Source organism: Pan paniscus, chromosome 23 (assembly GCF_029289425.2).
Source record: "Pan paniscus chromosome 23, NHGRI_mPanPan1-v2.0_pri, whole genome shotgun sequence".
Classification (NCBI taxonomy): domain Eukaryota; kingdom Metazoa; phylum Chordata; class Mammalia; order Primates; family Hominidae; genus Pan; species Pan paniscus.
The window spans coordinates 29,322,638-29,341,703 of NC_085927.1; positions in this window are offsets into that span (position 1 = coordinate 29,322,638).

Genomic DNA, 19,066 nt, shown 5'->3' on the forward strand with positions numbered 1-19,066 from the left:
AAGTGAAAAATGAAATGTGCAGGATAGCCACTGGTCAAGCAGCAGTGCTGGGGCAGCAGGCCCTGTCGGGGAGGCCAGGAGGCTCAGAGCACAGCCAGGAGGAGCCGGCCTCCAGACAAAAGCACATTTGCTGAAATAACTTTGAGAAATTTTTTAATGTTTTTCAAATTTTTACCGAAATTTAGAAAAATTTCCTCTAAACTTTGCTTAAACCGTGCTAAAAAGTGGGGACAAGCCTGAACAAAGGCCTGACACCAGCAAAGGTCAGTGAGCAGTGCAGAAGAGGCGGGAAATATTGCCAGGAGGTGGCCAGGCAAGGAGAGGCGAGGGAGGTCCCCAGAGCGTCTCCCCACCCCCGATTGGACCCAAGGCACTGGGTAGTTTGCCGAGGGCAGTGCAGCCACCTTGGGCCAGGGTCCCAGCCGCTTGCCCTCTGTCAGGAGTTGCTTTCTTTTTTTTTTTTTTTTTTTTTTGAGACGGAGTCTCGCTCTGTCACCCAGGCTGTAGTGCAGTGGCTCCATCTCGGCTCACTGCAAGCTCCGCCTCCCGGGTTCACGCAATTCTCCTGCGTCAGCCTCCCGAGTAGCTGGGACTACAGGTGCCCGCCACCACGCCCGGCTGATTTTTTGTGTTTTTAGTAGAGACGGGGTTTCACCGTGTTAGCCAGGATGGTCTCGATCGCCTGACCTCGTGATCCACCCGCCTCGGCCTCCCAAAGTGCTGGGATTACAGGCGTGAGCCACCGCGCCCGGCCAGGAGTTGTCTTTCTTAGGTATCTCCTTGGATCATGAGTTTCAGCGAGGAGGGGTCGTCTGCACAGGAAACACGCCCCGGCCGTTGGAGACTCGCTGCTGCCCCCACGAGGCACTGCTCCTTTGGAGTGAGCTGGCCAAGCACAACACAGAGCCTGCTCCCCAAACTGGGCGGGACAGCGCCAGGCCTACAGTCACCACGGAATGTGCTCTCTCACTCAGCGCCTCTCCTGGAGTCTGAGATGGCTCCATTCAGCACTGCAATCCTCCCAGGGAACCCCAGCCAACCCAAACAGCCTTGTTTGTGCGGGGCTCTGTTTCCCAGTCAGGATACAGGGCAGCAGGGCGGGAAGGGGCCTCAGCAGCTCCCCAGCAGCACACACCACCGGCCTGGCTTCCCTGCTCTGTTCGGGAATCTCCTCCCCCACACTCCATGCAGCCCCCAGCCTCCCAGGAACACTTCCCCAGTGGGCTCTAGCCTCACCTACACAGCCCCCACCAGACCCCTGCGCCCGTGTCTCAGAGGCTGTCACAGAGACAACCGATGGCCCTGCCCATCCAGCTGGTCACCCCGATGCCTCCCCCACCTCCCGCACCACATCTGATGCCACACAGCTGTGACCAGGTGTGACTGTACACAAGGATGGCCCCCATCCCCTCTCCACTGTCAGTGCCCTGGCCCCAGGCCTCTGCTGTGCCTTTGGGGAGTCCTCCCACTGCCCACTCTGCTGTCCAGAGACAGACAAATATACATTATCCAGTCTGTGACAGAGAGATAAAAGATTCACTAAAATTGTTTAAAAGGATGAGATTCTGCAGATTGTATTTTTCAAAGATGGCCACAACACTTCCTTCTATCCCACATGCTCTTCCAGAACCCTGATACTATCTGTGAATCTCAGTGATCTCATTCCCTTATAAACCATAGAATGCCACAGAACTGATGCTACAGAGCTCCTGAGGCTGGGGCGCAAGAGATAATGCAGCATCTGCCTTGGGTGCTAGAGCACTATGCACAGAGACTTGGGGCCACCATGCTTTCAACGTTGCCAGGCTAGCCCACCTGCACAGAGGTGGTTGCCAGGCTAACCCACCTGCACAGAGGTGGTTGCCAGGCTAGTCCACCTGCAGAGATGGTTGCCAGGCTAGTCTACCTGCAGAGATGATATAAGACTTCATGGAAAGAAACATGTCCAGCCAGTTGCTCCAGCTCCAGCCACTGTCTGCCTGGAATGGCATGAACTACCCAGCTAAGATATCCTGAATTCCTGACCCCCAGAAACCATGATAGATAGTAAGACTAAATTGCTATTTTAAGTCACTAAGTTTTGAGTTGTTATGCAGCAATAGATAATGTTATGCAGCATTTCATAACAGAATAAAGTGCACAGAGAGACCCACAACATGTAGCCAATTGATTTTCATCAAAGATGAAATTGGCAATTCAATGGGGAAAGTCAAATATTTTAAACAAATAGCACTCAAAGTATTGGATAAATTGGGAGGATGAACTTTGACTTCTACCTAACACCGTACGCAAAAACTAATTCAAGGTGGGGCGCAGTGGCTCACGCCTGTAATCCCAGCACTTTGGAAGGCCAAGGCAGGTGGATCACTTGAGGCCAGGAGTTCGAGACCGGCCTGGCCAACAGGGCGAAACCCCATCTCTACTAAAATACAAAAAATTAGCCGGGGGTGGTGGCACATGCCTGTGATCCCAGCTACTCAGGAGGCTGAGGCATGAGAATCACTTGAACCTGGAAGGCAGAGGTGGCAGTGAGCAGAGATCGCACCACTGCACTCCAGCCTGGGCGACAAAGTGAGATCCTATCTCGAAAAAACAAAACAAAACAAAAACTAATTCAAGATAAAATTATAGTCCTAAACATAACAATAAAACTGCAAAGCTTCTAGAAGAAACAGAGGAGAATATATGTATAAGCTTGGAGTCAGTAGGCAAAGATTTCTTGGAAAGGACACAAAAAGCATGAAATATAAAATTTTTAAATTGATAAATTGGATTATCAAAATTATAAACATCTGTTTCTCAAAAGATAACATTAAAATGAAAATAATTCTGGTGTGGTGACTCACTCCTGTAATCACAGCATTTTGGGAAGCCAAGGTGGGCAGATTGCTTGAGCCCAGGAGTTTGAGAGCAGCCTGGGCAACATAGCAAGACCCTGTCTCTACAAAAAATTTAAAAATTAGCTGAGCATGGTGGTGGACACTTGTGGTCCTAGCTACTGGGGAGGCTGAGGTGGGAGGATTGCCTGAGCCTGGGAGTTTGAGGCTACAGTGAGTGATGATTGAGCCACTGCACTCCAGCCTGGGTGACCGAGTAAGATCCTGTCTCAAAAAAGAAAAAAAAAAAAAAAGAAAGAAAGAAAAGAAAAGAAAAGAAAAACAACGACCAAAAGCCATTGTCTCAAGAAAATATTTGCAGGGGGCATATCTGACACTGAACTGGTACCCATATTTTTTATTATTGATTTGCAGAAGTTCTTTATATATTCAAAGTTATAAAATAGGCAGAATTAATCTGTGATTATAGAACACAGGTCAGTAGTGGCCTGGACTGGGGTGGGGGTGGGAGGGTGGGAATTGACTGGGAAGGGACACAGAACACTTTCCAAGGGTAATGAAAATAGGATCTTGATTGGGGTTTTGGTTACATGGGTTTATATATTTGTCAAAATTCCTTGAATTGAGAACTTAAGATGTGTGTATTTCTCTGCATGTAAATTTCACCTCAATAAAATAATTTAAAATAAACAAAAAGGGAAATGGGTATCCAATCTGCAGCAAGTAGGTTAAAATAACAATGATAGCTATTTCAGTTCCTTTGCCTTTCCATATAAATTTTAGAATAGTCTTATGACTATTTGAATATCCACTAAAAAACCTGGCTTATATTTTTATATTTTGATGTATAGGAATGTATTTGGGCATAACTGACATCTTTACAATACTGAGTCTTCTAATCCATGAATATGGTGTATCTCTTTCTTTATTTAGATATTCTTTGGTTTATTTCATCCACATTTTGTTGCTTTCAGCATAAAAATCCTACCCATGTTTTGTTAGACTTAACACCTGAGCACTTTATTTTTGAGAGATTATAAATGATACTGCTTTTTTCTTTTTTTCTTTTCTTTTTTTTTTTTTTTTGAGATGGAGTCTCTATCTGTCACCCAGGCTGGAGTGCAGTGGTGTGATGTCGGCTTACTGCAAGCTCCATCTCCTGGGTTCATGCCATTCTCCTGCCTCAGCCTCCCAAGTATCTGGGACTACAGGTGCCCACCACCATGCCTGGCTAATTTTTTAAATATTTTTAGTAGAGACGGTGTTTCACCATGTTAGCCAGGATGGTCTTGATCTCCTGACCTCGTGATCCGCCCACCTTGGCCTCCCAAAGTGCTGGGATTACAGGCATGAGCCACTGCACCCAGCCCAATGATACTACATTTTTAAAGAAATAGAATTGATTTTTAAAATTTTTTTATTTTTATTTTTTGTAGAGAAAAGATCTCGTTATGTTGACCAAGCTGGTCTCAATGTCCCGGCCTCAAATGACCCTCCTGCCTGAGCCTCCCAAAGGTCTGGGATTACAGGCATGAGGCATCCAGCCACAGTTGGTTTTTGTATGTCAATCTTATATTCTTCAACTTGCTCAAGTGAGAAGAAACAATCTGCCTGATCTCAAGGCCTATTCCATAATTATGGTATTTAAAACTATATGGGATTAGCAGAAGGGTGGACACATAGATCAGTGAAACAGTAGAGAACTCAGAAATAGATCCACATAAACATGCCCTAGTGATGTTTTAAAAATAAATTTTATTGTGTATATTTGAGGTTTACAACATGATAGGTTTTTTTGGTTTGGGGTTTTTGGGGTTTTTTTTTTGAAACAGGGTCTCACTCTGTTGTCCAGGCTGGAGTGCAGTGGTGCAATCACAGCTCACTGTAGCCTCGACCTTCCAGGCTCAAGTGATCCTCTCCCTCAGCCTCCCAGATAGTTGGGGCTACAGGTGTGCATCACCACGCCCAGCTAATTTTTCATATATATATATATATATATATATATATATATATATATATATATGGTTTTTTTTTTTTTTTTGTAGAGATGGGATTTCACCATGTCACCCAGGCTGGTCTTGAACTTCTGGGCTCAAGCAATTCTCCCACCTCAGCCTCCTAAAGTGCTGGGAGAACGGGCGTGTCCCTAGTGATTTTTGACAGAAGTTCAAAAGCAACTCAATGAAGAAAGGATACAACAAATGGTGCTGAAGCAACTGGACATATATAGATGTGTTAGGCCATTCTTGTATTGCTATAAAGGAATATCTGAGACTGGGCAATATATAAAGGAATGAGGTTTAATTGGCTCACAGTTCTGCAGGCTTCACAGAAAGATGGTGGTGGCATCTGTTCGGCTTCTTGGGAGGCCTCAGGAAGCTTTCAACCATGGCTGACGGTGAAGGGGGAGCAGGCATTTCACGTGGCAGAGCAGGAGCAAGAGCTAGGGGAGGTGCCAACACTTCTAAATGAGTAGATCTCATGGGAACTCACTCGCAATCACAAGAACACCACCAAGGGGATGGTGCTAAACCAATCATGAGAAATCCACCCCCATGATCCAACCATCACCTCAAACACTGGGGATTACATTTCAACATGAGATTTTGTGGGGACACAGAGCCAAACCATATCAATAGGCAAACAAAAACAAAACCAGAAACCTCAATCTCACATCTTATTAAAAAATCGACTCAAAATAGAATGACAGGCCGGGCACAGTGGCTCATGCCTGTAATCCCAGCACTTCGGAAGGCTGAGGTGGGCCAATCACCTGAGGTCAGGAGTTCGAGACCAGCCTGGGCAACATGGCGAAACCCCGTCTCTACTAAAAATACAAAAAGTAGCTGAGAGTGGTGGTGGGTGCCTGGCTGAGGCAGGAGAATCTCTGGAACCCAGGAGGCAGAAGTTGCAGTGAGCCGAGGTCGTGCCACCGCACTCCAGGCTGGGAGACAGAGCGAGACTCAAGAAAGAAAGAAAGAAAGAAAGAAAGAGAGAGAGAGAGGAAGGAAGGAAGGAATGAAAGAAGGAAGGAAGGAAGGAAGGAAGGAAAAAGAAGGAAAGAAGGAAGGAGAAAAGAAAAGAAAAGAGATGCCATCTCAAAAAATAAAAAAGGAATAATAAACTGAAGTTTAGAATGTAAAACTATCAAACTTTTAGGGAAAAAAATACAGGAGAATAATCTCTAGGATCTAGAGCTAGGGAATGAGTTATTAGACTTGACTCCAAAAGCAGGAGCCATAAAAAGAAAAATTGATAAATTGGACTCCATTAAAATTAAAACTGTGAAAATTTCTCTGTTAAAAGTGGTTCTGTTACAAGAATGAAAAATCAAGCTACAGACTAGGAGAAAACAGTTGCAAAAGATATATCCAAGAAAGGGCTAGTACTAGAATATATAAAGAACTCAGGCTGGGCGCAGTGGCGCATGCCTGTAATCCCACCAATTTGGGAGGCCAAGGCAGGCAGATTACTTGAGGCCAGGAGTTCGAGACCAGCATGGCCAACATGGCAAAACCCATCCCTACTAAAAATACAAAAGAAAAAAAAAATTAGCCAGGCGTGGTGGCACCCATCTGTAGTTCCAGCTACTCAGGTGGCTGAAGCACAAGAATCACTTGAACCCAAGAGGTGGAAGTTGCAGTGAGTCGAGATCATGCCACTGCACTCCAGCCTGGGCGTCAGAGCAAGACTCCGTCTCAACAAAAACAACAACAAAAAAACCCTCTCAAACTCAACAATAATAAAAATCCAATTAGAACATGGACATGAGACATGAATAGACATTTCACCAAAGAGGATACACAGATAATAAATAAGCACATGAAAAATACATCATTAATCATTAAGGAAATGCAAATTAAAACCACAGTGATATCACTATACATCTATTAGAGTGGCAAAAAAAGGCCGGACACAGTGGCTCATGCCTGTAATCCCAACAATTCGGGAGGCCGAGGCAGAAGGATTGCTTGAGTCCAGGAAGTGGAGCTTTGGTGAGCTGCGATTTCACCACTGCACTCTAGCCTGGGTGACAGAGTGAGACCCTGTCTAAAATATATATATAATTTTTTTAATTTAAAAAAAATGGCCAAAAAAGGTGATACTGTTAAATGCTGGTAAGAATTTGGGGAAACTAGATCACTCATATACTGCTAGTGGGAATGTAAAATGGTACAGCTACTCTAAAAAACAGTTTGGCAGTTTCTTTTTTTTTGAGTCAGAGTCTCGCTCTGTCACCCAGGCTGGAGTACAATGGCGCCATCTCGGCTCACTGCAACCTCTGCCTCCCGGGTTCAAGCAATTCTCCTGCCTCAGCCTCCCAAGTAGCTGGGACTACAGGTGCATGCCAGCACACCTGGCTAATTTTTGTATTTTTAGTACAGAACTACTTAGCCATAAAAGAGAAAGCTATCAACACACAGTAACCTGGATTAATCTCCAGAGAATTATGCCAAGTGAAAAAAGCCAATTCTAAAACTTCCCACACTGCATGATTCCATCAACGTGACATTCAAAAAATGCCAAAATCATGGAAGCGGTGATTGAGAGACTCAGGAGGGGAGGAGAGTGGAAACCGGGCATGGCTGTCAAAGGGTGATGGGAATGTTCTGTGCCTCACCTTGATCAACGACAACATCTAGCTTGTAGTATTATGATATTATAATACAGTGTTTCAAGATGGCATCATTGGGGAAAACTGGGTGAAGGGCACCTGGACTCTCTTTGCATTGTTTCTTACACTGTATCTCAAAATAACAGGTTTCATTTTAAAAATATACAAACCCTGGTGACTAATTTAATCGACATATCCTACTAGAGATACTTTCTGGGGAGCCGTGGGGAGCCTACCACACCCCTCCTTGTGGCTCCATTAGCCTCTTCTCACTTAGACCAGGGATGATGGTGAGGTGGTGCCAAGGAACGTGGTGGGTGCAGCTCTTACTCCAAAGTCAGCGAGGAGCAAGGAGGAGGTGTTTGTGCTGTCACTTCAGCAGTGACCAGATTGCAGACAGGGAGGCAGGTAAGACTAGGACTTGAATTGTATGTGGTCGAGACGAGGAGTTGAAGAGTTAAATCCTCATCCTCTGGAATGGTAAGTCAACACACAGTGCTAAAAATATTTGCCATGGAAATGTCTCCCACTGTGAAAGTGTTCACACACCTCTGTTTTGTTTTGTTTTGTTTTGAGACAGGGTCTCTCTTTGCCACCCAGACTGGAGTTCAGCGTGATCCTGGTTCACTGCAGCCCCTATCTCCTCCTGGGCTAAGCAGTCCCCTGACCTCAGCCTCCCAAGCAGCTGGGATTACAGGCACACACCACAGTGCTGGGCTAATTTTTTGTATTTTTTATAGAGACAGGGTATCGCCATGTTGCCTAGGCTGTTTCAAACTCCTGAGCTCAAGTGATCTGCCTGCCTCGGCCTCCCGAAGTGCTGGGATTACAGGCGTGAGCCACCAGCGCCCGGCTTCCCTCTGTATTTTAATAGTCTTCAGCATGATGTTGGCCGTGTAATAAATATCTAGACACCAATGTCTCTCTATATAAAGATATGGATAGACTGATAATATCATAGATAAAACATGATATTTTATGATTTATTATTATTATTATTATTTTTTGAGACAGAGTCTTGCTCTGTCCCCCAGGCTGGAGTGCAATGGCGCAATCTCGGCTCACTGCAACCTCCACCTCCTGGGTTCAAGGGATTCTCCTGCCTCAGCCTCCCCAGTGGCTGGGATTACAGGTGTGCGCCATGACGCCTAGCTAATTTTTGTATTTTTAGTAGAGATGGGGTTTCACCATGTTGGCCAGGCTGATCTCAAACTCCTGACCTCAAGTGATCCACCTGCCTCGGCCTCCAAAAGTGTTAGGATTATAGGTGTGAGCCACCGCGCCCGACTGATTAATTTTTAAAAATCACAGTGGGTAGCTAGTATTTGTGGAGCCCCTTCTCTGAGGCCCCATGGTCCCATCTGGACCTTGCTGCACTGGGGAGCCACCTTCCACTGCTGTCCCACTGTACGGATGAGGAGCCCAAGCTCTGGTCCAGGTGTGAGCAAGTGACAAGGAGCTGAGGAGCCCTTCCCTTCACAGGTGCTTCCCTGCAGGTGGGGTGGCCAGGTGTCCTCAGACCGGGTGGCTCTCCCTCAGGGACCGGGGTGGGGCAGGAGGGAGGAAGGAGTTGTTGAGCATTTGGCACAACCCATGCCTGCTCTGCTGCTAGCCGCGTGGAAGCTTGATTGCCATACAGCACAGACTGCTGCCTTTCTATGTTGCTGACTGTTTTTAAAGAGGGGTTTTGGGAGGGGTGGTATGAAATTGATTGTTTCTCTCTTTCCTCATTACTGTTCGCACCTATTTTGGGTGTTTTGTTTTTCCTTGTGCTTCCTGTCCTCCGTGCACTAGGGAAGCCTCTCAAATGGCAACAGAAAGTGGTTGGTTTCTTTGAAGAGCATTTGAACTGAGTGAATTTTCAAAAAGCGTGGCATTGACGGAACAATGAAAGTCCCAGGATAAAGTCCAGGCCAGTTGCCATGACAGACGGCATCTGTTGTTGAGAGAAACACGGAGCCAGACTGAAACTCCAGCGGCCGGAGGGCTGCGCACCCGGGCAGGGCAGTGCCGAGCACAGCTCCCAGTTTGGGTAGCCAGTGGGACTGGGTCTGGTACCAGCCTTGATTTCGGGCTGGAGCAGAGTCACCCAGTTGTGCCTCTGTTTTGTTTTCTGTGGAGCAGTGGAGGGCCCACCACACCCCTCCTCGTGGCTTCATTAGCCTCTTCTTGCCTGAACCAGGGATAATGGTGAGGTGGTACCAAGGAACATGGTGGATGCAGCTCTGCCTCCAGAGTCAGCCAGCAGCAAGAACGAGCCGTGCACCATCACTGCTGCAGTGACCGGACTGCACCCCGCAGAGCTCTGATCGCCTCTCTGGGGGCTGCCGTAAGAAAACACCTGGGTAGTCTCAGACCCCAGCACTCGGGTGGCTCCTCTGAAAGAGATGCTGTTCCCGACTCCCAGCCTGTGGGTAGAGAAGGTGCCAACCCCACGAGAGTCTCCAGGCCCTGGGCCTGCTTGGACCTAATCTGCTTACAGTTCATGCAGGTTCTCTATCCAGGCCTTGCCCTCCTCCCAGCTGTTTCCTAGTCTCCTTCATCCTGCAGGAGCTGCTTTTGGTCTCACTGTACTTTGTTGAGTAGGAGGCATAGCAGCCTCGAGAGCTAGAAGGGTCCCCAGCCATCACCTGGGCCAAGTCCCGCCGTGGACAGGTGAGTGTCTACTGTTTTGTAGGGGCAGAGACTCACCCCAGGTCCCACGGGCCGCTAGCACTGGCGTGGGGCAGACCATTCACCTTTGCCGCTGCACAGGTCATATCCTCCCCTCTCAGCCAACGTGCTGGCCCAGCCTGGACTGGCCCAGCCCCTCTTCCCTGCTTCTGGGGTCCTGTTCACCCCACGAGCCCTCTCTCCAGCTCTCCTTGGATAAAGCCCCACGCCCAACGTGGTCCCAGGCACCAGCGTTTGGGGCAGTCCTGGGATCGCCAGCAGACCGAGCTCAAGGGGGTCATGCAGACCCCACCCAGGCCTGGCTCCCAGGGGCTCCCAGGAGGGAACTTCCTACCCATTGAAATGCAGACGCTGGAATTCCAAGAAGCACTTCAGATCCATACAAGTCCTGATTGTGTTTGATTCCTCTTCTGGATGGAAGGCTTCCCTCTCTGAAGTCAGACGACAAAGCAGAGGCCTGGGACTGGTGGTGTAACCCAGAGACCCTGCCTGCCTGGCACTGGTGGTACAGCCTGGGACCCTGCCTGCCTGGCACCGGTGGTGTAGCCAGGGACCCTGCCTGCTTGGCACTGGCAGTGTAACCCAGGGACCCTGTCTGCCTGGCACTGGTGGTGTAACCTGGGTACCCTGTCTGCCTGGCAATGGTGGTGTAGCTGGGGACCCTGCCTGTGTACCCTCTGTCCAAGTCTTGGGGTGCCCCTGTATTGTGGTTTGAATTTTTGTCTCCAGAAATTCATATGGTGAAACCCTGCACTCCAGGTGATCATACTAGAAGGTGGGGCCTTTGGGAGGTGATTAGGTCACGAGGGTGGAGCCGCATGAAAAGGATTGGTGCCCTTATAAAAGAAGACTGGAGGCCGGGCACAGTGGCTCATGCCTGTAATCCCAACACTTTCGGAGGCTGAGGTGGGTGGATCATTTGAGGTCAGGAGTTCGAGACCAGCCTGGCCAACATGGTGAAACCCCATCTCTACTAAAAATACAAAAATTAGCCGGGCATGGTGGCAGGCACCTGTAGTCCCAGCTACTCGGGAGGCTGAGGCAGGAGAATCACTTGAACCCGGGAGGCAGAGGTTACAGTGAGCTGAGATCATGCCACTGCACTCCAGCCTGGGAGACAAAGCAAGACTCTGTCTCAATCAATCAATCAATCAATCAATCAATCAATCAATAAAAGAAGAAGCCTGGGGTCAGACACAGTGGCTCAAGCCTATAATCCCAGCAATTTGGGAGGCCCAGGTGGGAGGATCACTTGAGCCCAGGAGTTCAAGACCAGCATGGGCTACAAAGAGAGATCTCGTCACTACAAAAAATATTTTAAAAATTAGCCAGATGTGGTGGTGTGTGTCTGTAGTCCCAGCTACTCCGGAAGTTGAGATGGGAAGATTCCTTGAGCCAGGGAGATTGAGGCTGTAGTGAGCTGTGATTGGGCCACTGCACTCCAGCCTGGGCAACAAAGTGAGACTCTGCCACTACAAAAATAAAAATAAATAATAACAATAATAATAAAAGAGGGTCCGAGAGATACCCTTCACCCCTTCCACCATGTGAAATTATAGAGAAAATATGATCATCTATGAAGTGGGCTCCACTCTCTCCAGACGCCAAATCTGCTGGTGCCTCGATCTTGGACTTCCAGCCTCCAGAGCCATGAGAAATAAATGTTTATTGCTTAAGCCCTGCAGTCTAAGGAGTTGTGTCATAGCAGCCCAAACAGACTATGACACCCTGTATTCGTTTGCTGAGGTTGCTGCAACAAGGTCCCACCAACTGGGTTGCTTAAATGGGGTGGTAATGATGGAGGGCGTTCAGCCTGCACTCAGAAAGGTCTTTGCAGATGGCTGGGGGCCCTGGAGCCTGGAAGGAGGTGGATCTCAGGAATTTCACCCACACACACACACATCTCTGGCCAAATCAAGTTCTTTGCCCATTTTTGAATGAGATTGTCTTGTTGATGATGATAGTAGGCTCTCTTTGTGATTCTCAAAAATAACCTCGAGGATCAGGGCAGCCAAGACAGTCCCTTGAGGCACAAGTGGGGCATGGACCCCTGCCCCATGCTGCAGGATGACTGGGCCCTGGCATGGGACAAGGGCTTCTGAGGATGCAGGGGTCTGTAGTTGGACCCTTGGTTTGACCAGTGTCTGTCACAGTGTCTGTCTGGGAGTCACGGGCCCAGACCCTGGGCCAGAGGTCGGGCAAGGCTTTGCAGGCTGTTTTGGTAGCAAGGCCGAAACCTGGCCAATTGCATGCTGGCCCTGCACCAGAAGAAGGAGACCTGCCTAAAGAGGCCCTCACCCAGGCCGAGCCCATGTGCATCAGCCCTGCCTCCCTCACCCCACCTGCCGTGGCCAGCGCCTGCCCAGGGCCCCTCTGCTGGGCTCCAGGTACTCCCCCAAACTCTGAGCCAGCACTCGAGGCCCAGCCCCGCTTTCCTGGCTATGCAGGCTTGTGGCGTGTTGATCCCCCAACGTGAAGCCCCAAGGAAAGAGGGTCTCTGCCACCACTCCGGGTGTATGGGGCCTTCTGATCTGTGCCGCTGTGAGATTTGCAGCTGGCAGCTGCAGTGCCGACCAGAGGTACGAGTCCTCCCCTCACCAGTGCCCTCCACCTGCACCCCTTGCTGGCTGGGAAGTCCTAGAGGGAGGACTGGGTGGCATGCTGGCACTGTCCTGCCAAGAGGGCCACACACAGCTGCTCACCAGGCGAGAGGCGGCAGGACTCACTCAGGACGGGCCTGCAGCTGAATGGCTGTGAAGATCCCTGGCTGCAGAACGAGCCCTTCGGCAAGAGCCCCGGGGAGGGGACAGAGTAACTCCTTTGCCCTGCAAGGCCCCGCTTGGGTCTCCCCGGGTTCAGCTCCCAGGTGCACCTGATCATGCTTCCTTCTTTGGCTGAAACCTGCTCGGCCACCTCTGAGGGGATGCTGGTCAAAGCATGCAGGGTTGAGGGCTGAGCCTCGTACCTCCTGCCTGCTTTTCCGGCGAGGACAAGGGGCCCCTCCTTTCCTGCAAAAGCAGCCCCTGTCTTAGGGGCTCTGTCTCCTGCTGCTCCCCCATCTCTAGGGGACCCTAAAAGGCTCCACCACTTTAAAGGCAGCCTTTGGAACAAGGAGGGGCAGGAATCCACTTCAGTCCAGGACATGACAGCCGGCTGGCCACTGGCCACGGAGGTCCAGCGACATGCTTTCCCCAGTCAAGTGGAAGGACTTTGGCGGCATCCTGGTACAGGGTGTGTCTGTCTCCACCAACGGGGAATCCCCTGCTCAGGGCTGATCATGGCTCCAGCCTACAATGGGTGCAACACATGCTTGATGGGAAATGGGGTCCAACCTGGGGCAAATGAGGAGCAGGGCAGAGCTGCCACCACGCCCTGCAAGTGGGAGCAGGAGCCCTCACGCAGGCCGGCCCCGCTCTGCCAATGGCCCTGGCCATGGCACCCGGGGATGGCAGCTCCTCACCCTCCTGACCCACACCATCCGCCCCCGCAGCAATGTGTGCTGTGCAGTCTGGGGCAGGCAGAGCTCTGGCTGTCCTCCATGGGAGAGGCGGCCTCCGTGGCGTTCAGTCCGGGGCCTGGAGAGGACACAATGGCAGGGAATGAGCTGAGACTGGGGTCCTCGTCCTCACCCAGGTATAGCCAACACCTGAGGCCTCGAAACCAGGTGATGGACCACCTAGTTGAGGGCTCTGGCAACCACCTTCCCCGTGGGAGCCTGGGTGTGCAACGGGCAGTGCATTTGCACGCAGCACCAGGGTCCAGGGAACAGAGGTCCTGAAGACGGGACAGTAGGGTCCTGTTTATTCCAGAGTGATTTTCAGATCTCTCTTGCCTGACTGGGAGGTAGATGCAGTGGGGAGCTGGAGCCAGTCCCTGGAGCCCAGCGCTGAGCTCTTTGTGATGGAGGGGTGGGGTGAGCCGCAGGATCTAGGTCACCGTGCTCTGGCCCTGCTCTCTGCCTTTCACAAGCGCTTGCTCCCGTGGGATGTTTGTCATGCTTCAATGCATGACACAGGAGAATATCAACATTGGTGCCATTTCACATCTCTTCATTCATCTGCTATTCTTCCACCTTCAGCTTCTCATAAAATCACAGAACTGCAGTGAGGACCTCTGCCTGCCAGGACAGCCTGGGGATGGTCCCGTGCAGCCCCCTCAGGCAGCATCCCTGTGGAGGGTTCCCCTCCGCCCCCTACCCTGGGGAGCTCTTCCCAGCTGAGTCACACTGCACGCCTGGTCCCTACCCTGGGCTGTTCTCTGTGTTATCTTGCAGGCGCCGTCCCAGATGCCTTCAGGAGACTCTGAAGGCCCATCAGATGTGGCTGCAGACCCACCTCCCTCAGACCCTCAGCTCTGGATCCAGGCTGGCTCCCTGCCGTAGAGCACAGGCGCCCTTTGTAGCACTCACTCCAGCTGCCCAGGGAATCAAGGACTTGGTGTGGACTGAGACTCAGCCCCCTTGAAGCCCTATTCTGTCCACCGCTGCAAGACATAGGCGGCTTTAAGCAGGGCCAGGCGGCACCCTCCAGGCAGAGACAGCTGCTGTGGGTTCTGTGCTCTTCTAATGGGCATGTCTTCCCATCGGTGATGAGGACTGATTTGTGTAGTGACCCCCTTACATTTTTCTGAAAAGGAGATCAAGGAAAACATTCTTCAGTAGAATCCTCACTGTGCACACACTTCCCCTTGTGCTCGGTGACAGCCACTGCCTTTGGGAGCAGGGAGGACGCCCCAGAACCTTCTGGTCTCCGCACACCCCCCTGAGCTGGGCTGAGCACACAAGCACCCCTCTGCAGCCAGTAGAGGTTTTGGGATTCAGAATATGCAGTCTGAAGCTCCCCAGAGCCTGGCTCTTTAGTCAGGCCCTCCTTGCCGGCCCTGTGAATCCACGCCTAGGAGCCTGTGCCCCCACCCAGCAGGAGCTGATGCTGCTGAGCTTCCCAGGTGCCAGACAGGGGCTGAGTGTGGGGGCCAGGGAGCCAGTTGGGAGTCAGCTGCCTGGCAGGCCATGTCCTGCAGAAGAGAGGCCAGCATAGGGCACGGTGGGCCCGGAGGGGCTGGAGACAGTGCTGCTGGGTCGGCAGAGCTAGAGAAGGGCAGCCCAGGCAGGGGGCACACTAGTGCCAAGGTGCAGGGGCATGAAGCTGCAGGTCACACGGCCTCCCTCGGAGCCCCCAGGTGCTGGGGGTGGGTTCAAATCTCACAGGGTTGGCGGGCGAGGGCTTCAGGAACAGCAGGGACAGGAGCATGAGAGCAGTAGAAAAATGCAGGGGTCAGGAGGGTCATCCGGGACCCATCAGGTTGCTGGTGAATTCAGGGGACAGAAGGGATGTGAGCTCAGGCCTCGAGCAGCTGCCTGATTGGGACAGCCCCTGGCTGGGCCGCGACCAGGTCACAGCACTTTGCAGGAGTCAGGCCTGGGCTCCACGGTCCTGGGTTCTAGTCTCGGCTGTTTAGTCTCAAGCAGATCTCCACCGTGCCCTGACCTCCACTTCCTGCGTCTACTCAGGGTGAAAAAACACCCCATTCCCAGCACAGGTCAGGGTTGCCCGAGTTGATCATGCAGGTAGGGCTGTGGGGCTCTCAGGTGCCTGACACCCTGCATGCATCTTGGCCTCTTCCCTCATCCTCAGCCTCAGATGGACTGAGCCATCTGGAACCTGTCAGTGGTGGCCTCAGCCCTAACTGCAGATGACAGGCTTGGGAGTGTGGGGACATGTGTCACCTGGAGCAAACTGCTCCCCCTCTGAGGCCTGTCACCCACAAGACCTGCTCCCAAGGGCCAATGACAGGTGCCTTATTCTTTCGTCGCCATCACCGTTGCCACCTCCCCACCAGCTCCATCCTTCTCCGGGTCCCAGCCCTGGGGCACTCACTCCCCTGTGTGCTGAGGGAGGCCCAGCATGGTTCAAATGCAGCCTCTGGAGAATTTCTTCACTAAGAGGCTTTTTCTGAAAAGAGTCAAGCTATTTGTAGCCCAAGTTGGTTGAACAGATTTTTCTTGGTGTAGCTTATTTTTTTATTCATTAACTTCTTTTCCTTATGAATTAAAAAATAGCATTTTTTTTTCACACAGGAGTGCTTTATTTACTTCTTTTTGTACCACAGCCAGCGCTTCCTCTGCCTGCTGGGGAAAGTGGATGCACACACCCACTTTGGCAGGCAGTTTTCTTTCAAGCCATGGCATCTTGGAGAGGTAAGTATGTGTGTTCAGACCACTGCCCCGTGGCTCCAGCCCCCCTGATATCAGCCACAGCCCCAAGGCTTGGGTGTTGTTTGTTTGTTTTTTCATTTTTTTTGAGACAAGGTCTCACTCTGTTGCCCAGGCTGGAGTGCAGTGGCACCATCACGGCTCACTGCATGCAGCCTCAAACTCCCAGGCTCAAGTGAGCCTCTGGCCTCAGCCTCCTGAGTAGCTGAGACTACAGACTCATGCCACCACAGCCAGGTTTTTTTTTTTTAATTTTTAATATTTATAGAAACGGGGTCTCACATTCTTTCCCAGACTGGTCTCAAACTCTTGGCCTCAAGTCATCCTCCCATCTTGGCCCCCGAAAGTGCTACAATGATAGGCGTGAGCCACCAGGCCTGCCTGGTTGGCTTTTTGGTGAACAGGAGCATAATAAGGGTTTCACTGGGCTGTCAGCCTCCATTGTGGTGGCCAGTATCTCAAAGCCTCACCTGGCAGAACTGGAGACGCGTCTGCTGACCGATGCCCTCATGACCCATTTTCCTGACTTCAGAAATGTCCCATGCAGACACTATGCCATCCAGCAGGCCTCCCAGCTAGACAGGGTGCAGCCTCGATGTGTCTGTGGAGGGACTCGGGCTGTCCCTGCACTCACAGTCATGGTGACCAAAGTCCCAGAGTAAGGGAGCAGATGCCGCCTCCCCCTTCCAGCCCAGGCATTTTACATGAGGTGCTGACCCAGGACCACCCTTGACTTCACTCTTCCAAGGAGTGGCTCCCAGTCCTATATATTCCATCAGCCTCCAGGCTGGCTGTCCCTTAAACACTGGTCTCCAATCTAACTGCATTTCTGTAAGTAATCTTTTGGGACAGACTTTTTAAAAAAAGATCATGTTTATGCCGTATTCCTCATCTTTCTTGTCTTCTATCTCCAGATTTGTTTTAAAACCTATTACTCCTGTATACATGTGCCTCCCACCCTTTGAGCTATGCCCTTGACCTGCTATGCACTTGTCTCAAGGCCAAGTTCAAACCCCCTAACCCAAGGCTGTCCAGAGCTGCCCTGCCACCTGAGCCATGGGGAGGGGCGCTGAGCTGGTGCCTTTCACAGGCCGCCTGCCTCCCCCTGGGCAGGGCTCCTGTCTCTCCTCCTTTGTCTCCACAAGCACAGGCTTGCATGGGTCAGCACGTGGTGAACAGCCAACCATCATTTTCCAATTCTTTCCAAAAAGTCCTGTCTATGCTCAGAAGTCCTGCCTGGCCCTTTGAGTGCCCCTACCCCCACACACACATTCTTTTTTTTTTTTTTTTTGAGACGGAGTCTGGCTCTTTGGCTCAGGCTGGAGTGGAGTGCAGTGGTGCGATCTCGGCTCACTGCAACCTCCGCCTCCTGAGTTCAAGTGATTCTCCTGCCTCAGTCTCCTGACTAGCTGGGACTACAGGCTTGTGCCACCATGCCCAGCTAATTTTTTGTATTTTTAGTAGACGGGGTTTCACCGTGTTAGCCAGGATGGTCTTGATCTCCTGACCTCGACACACATTTCTTTATCGAAATTCCAAATTCTCCAAAGCTCAGAAACATAAAGGTTTTTCAAAACTCAGTGGCAAAGCTGGACCTGAACTGATGTGCCATCACTTACTGTCTTTATTTCTTCCAGTTCACCTGAATACATATGTTTTGCCCCGAAAATATAAATGGGTCTGATTATGAGGAGCAGCCCCAGGTTCCAAAGAGGTGCCACATAATGTATGATGTATACAAAAAAGCCTGAGTTCCAAACACATCTTGGATGAGAGGTTGGGACTGTGGGGGATCCCCACACTGGTTAGAGTTCTAGACCCAGAGCAGGGTTATGGTCAACGGCGCTCTGGCCACAGAATGCAGCAGAGCAAGGACTGTGGAACAAAGACGCGGCTTACATGAATTTTTCACTTACCGTGCTGGGTGCTGGTGATTCAGAGATGGAAAGGCCCTAGCGACACCCCCCTCCACCCAGGGAGCCCACGGGCCAGCAGAGGGACCAAGGGGCACAGGACGGGTGGGGAGCAGAGGCGGATTCCCTGGCTGTGGAGGTACTGTCTATACGGGGTGCAGGAGACATCTCCATACAAGGGGGCCCTCACCTGGGGAGGTGGTGACCGCAAGCCTGACAGCCCCAAAGCCTTCAGAGGTGCCGCCTGGGGACACTTTGGGAAAATCCAGGCGGAGAACACCTGGGAATGTGATAGTGACACAAATGACCGGAGAGACTTGCTCTCAGTCACTGAGTCTGGCTGACTCACTGAAGATTAGGGCCAGAACTTCCCCCTCTGTAAATGGGGTGCAGGCCCTGGCCCTGCCTTCACAGTGCCCCTCGGTCCCCTACAAGCCTTCTCCGCAGGGTGGGATCGGGTCTGCCTGGAGCATCCCCACAGCCTATGGGTCAGCAGAGAAGCAGGCGCAGAGCTGGGGTGAGACGGTCAGGGCCGGTCCTGCCAGACACGTCAGATCACTCCTCTTCACAAATAATCCCATTTTACAGCCCAGGAAGAGAGAGGCCGGACCACTGCCCAAAAGCCTGTGGCCTACAGCCTGCCAGGTGCGTCTGCTCGCGGAGCAGGTCTGCGCAGCACCGAGCGGTCAGCAGGGGCAATGCTGGGCACTGGCCAGCCGCGCCAGGACCATCCCTGCTCAGGCCACCGCCTCCCGAGTCCACACGACCTCGGCGGGGTGGGGCGGAGCGTGCAGGGTCTGGCCCGGAAAGCCAGGGC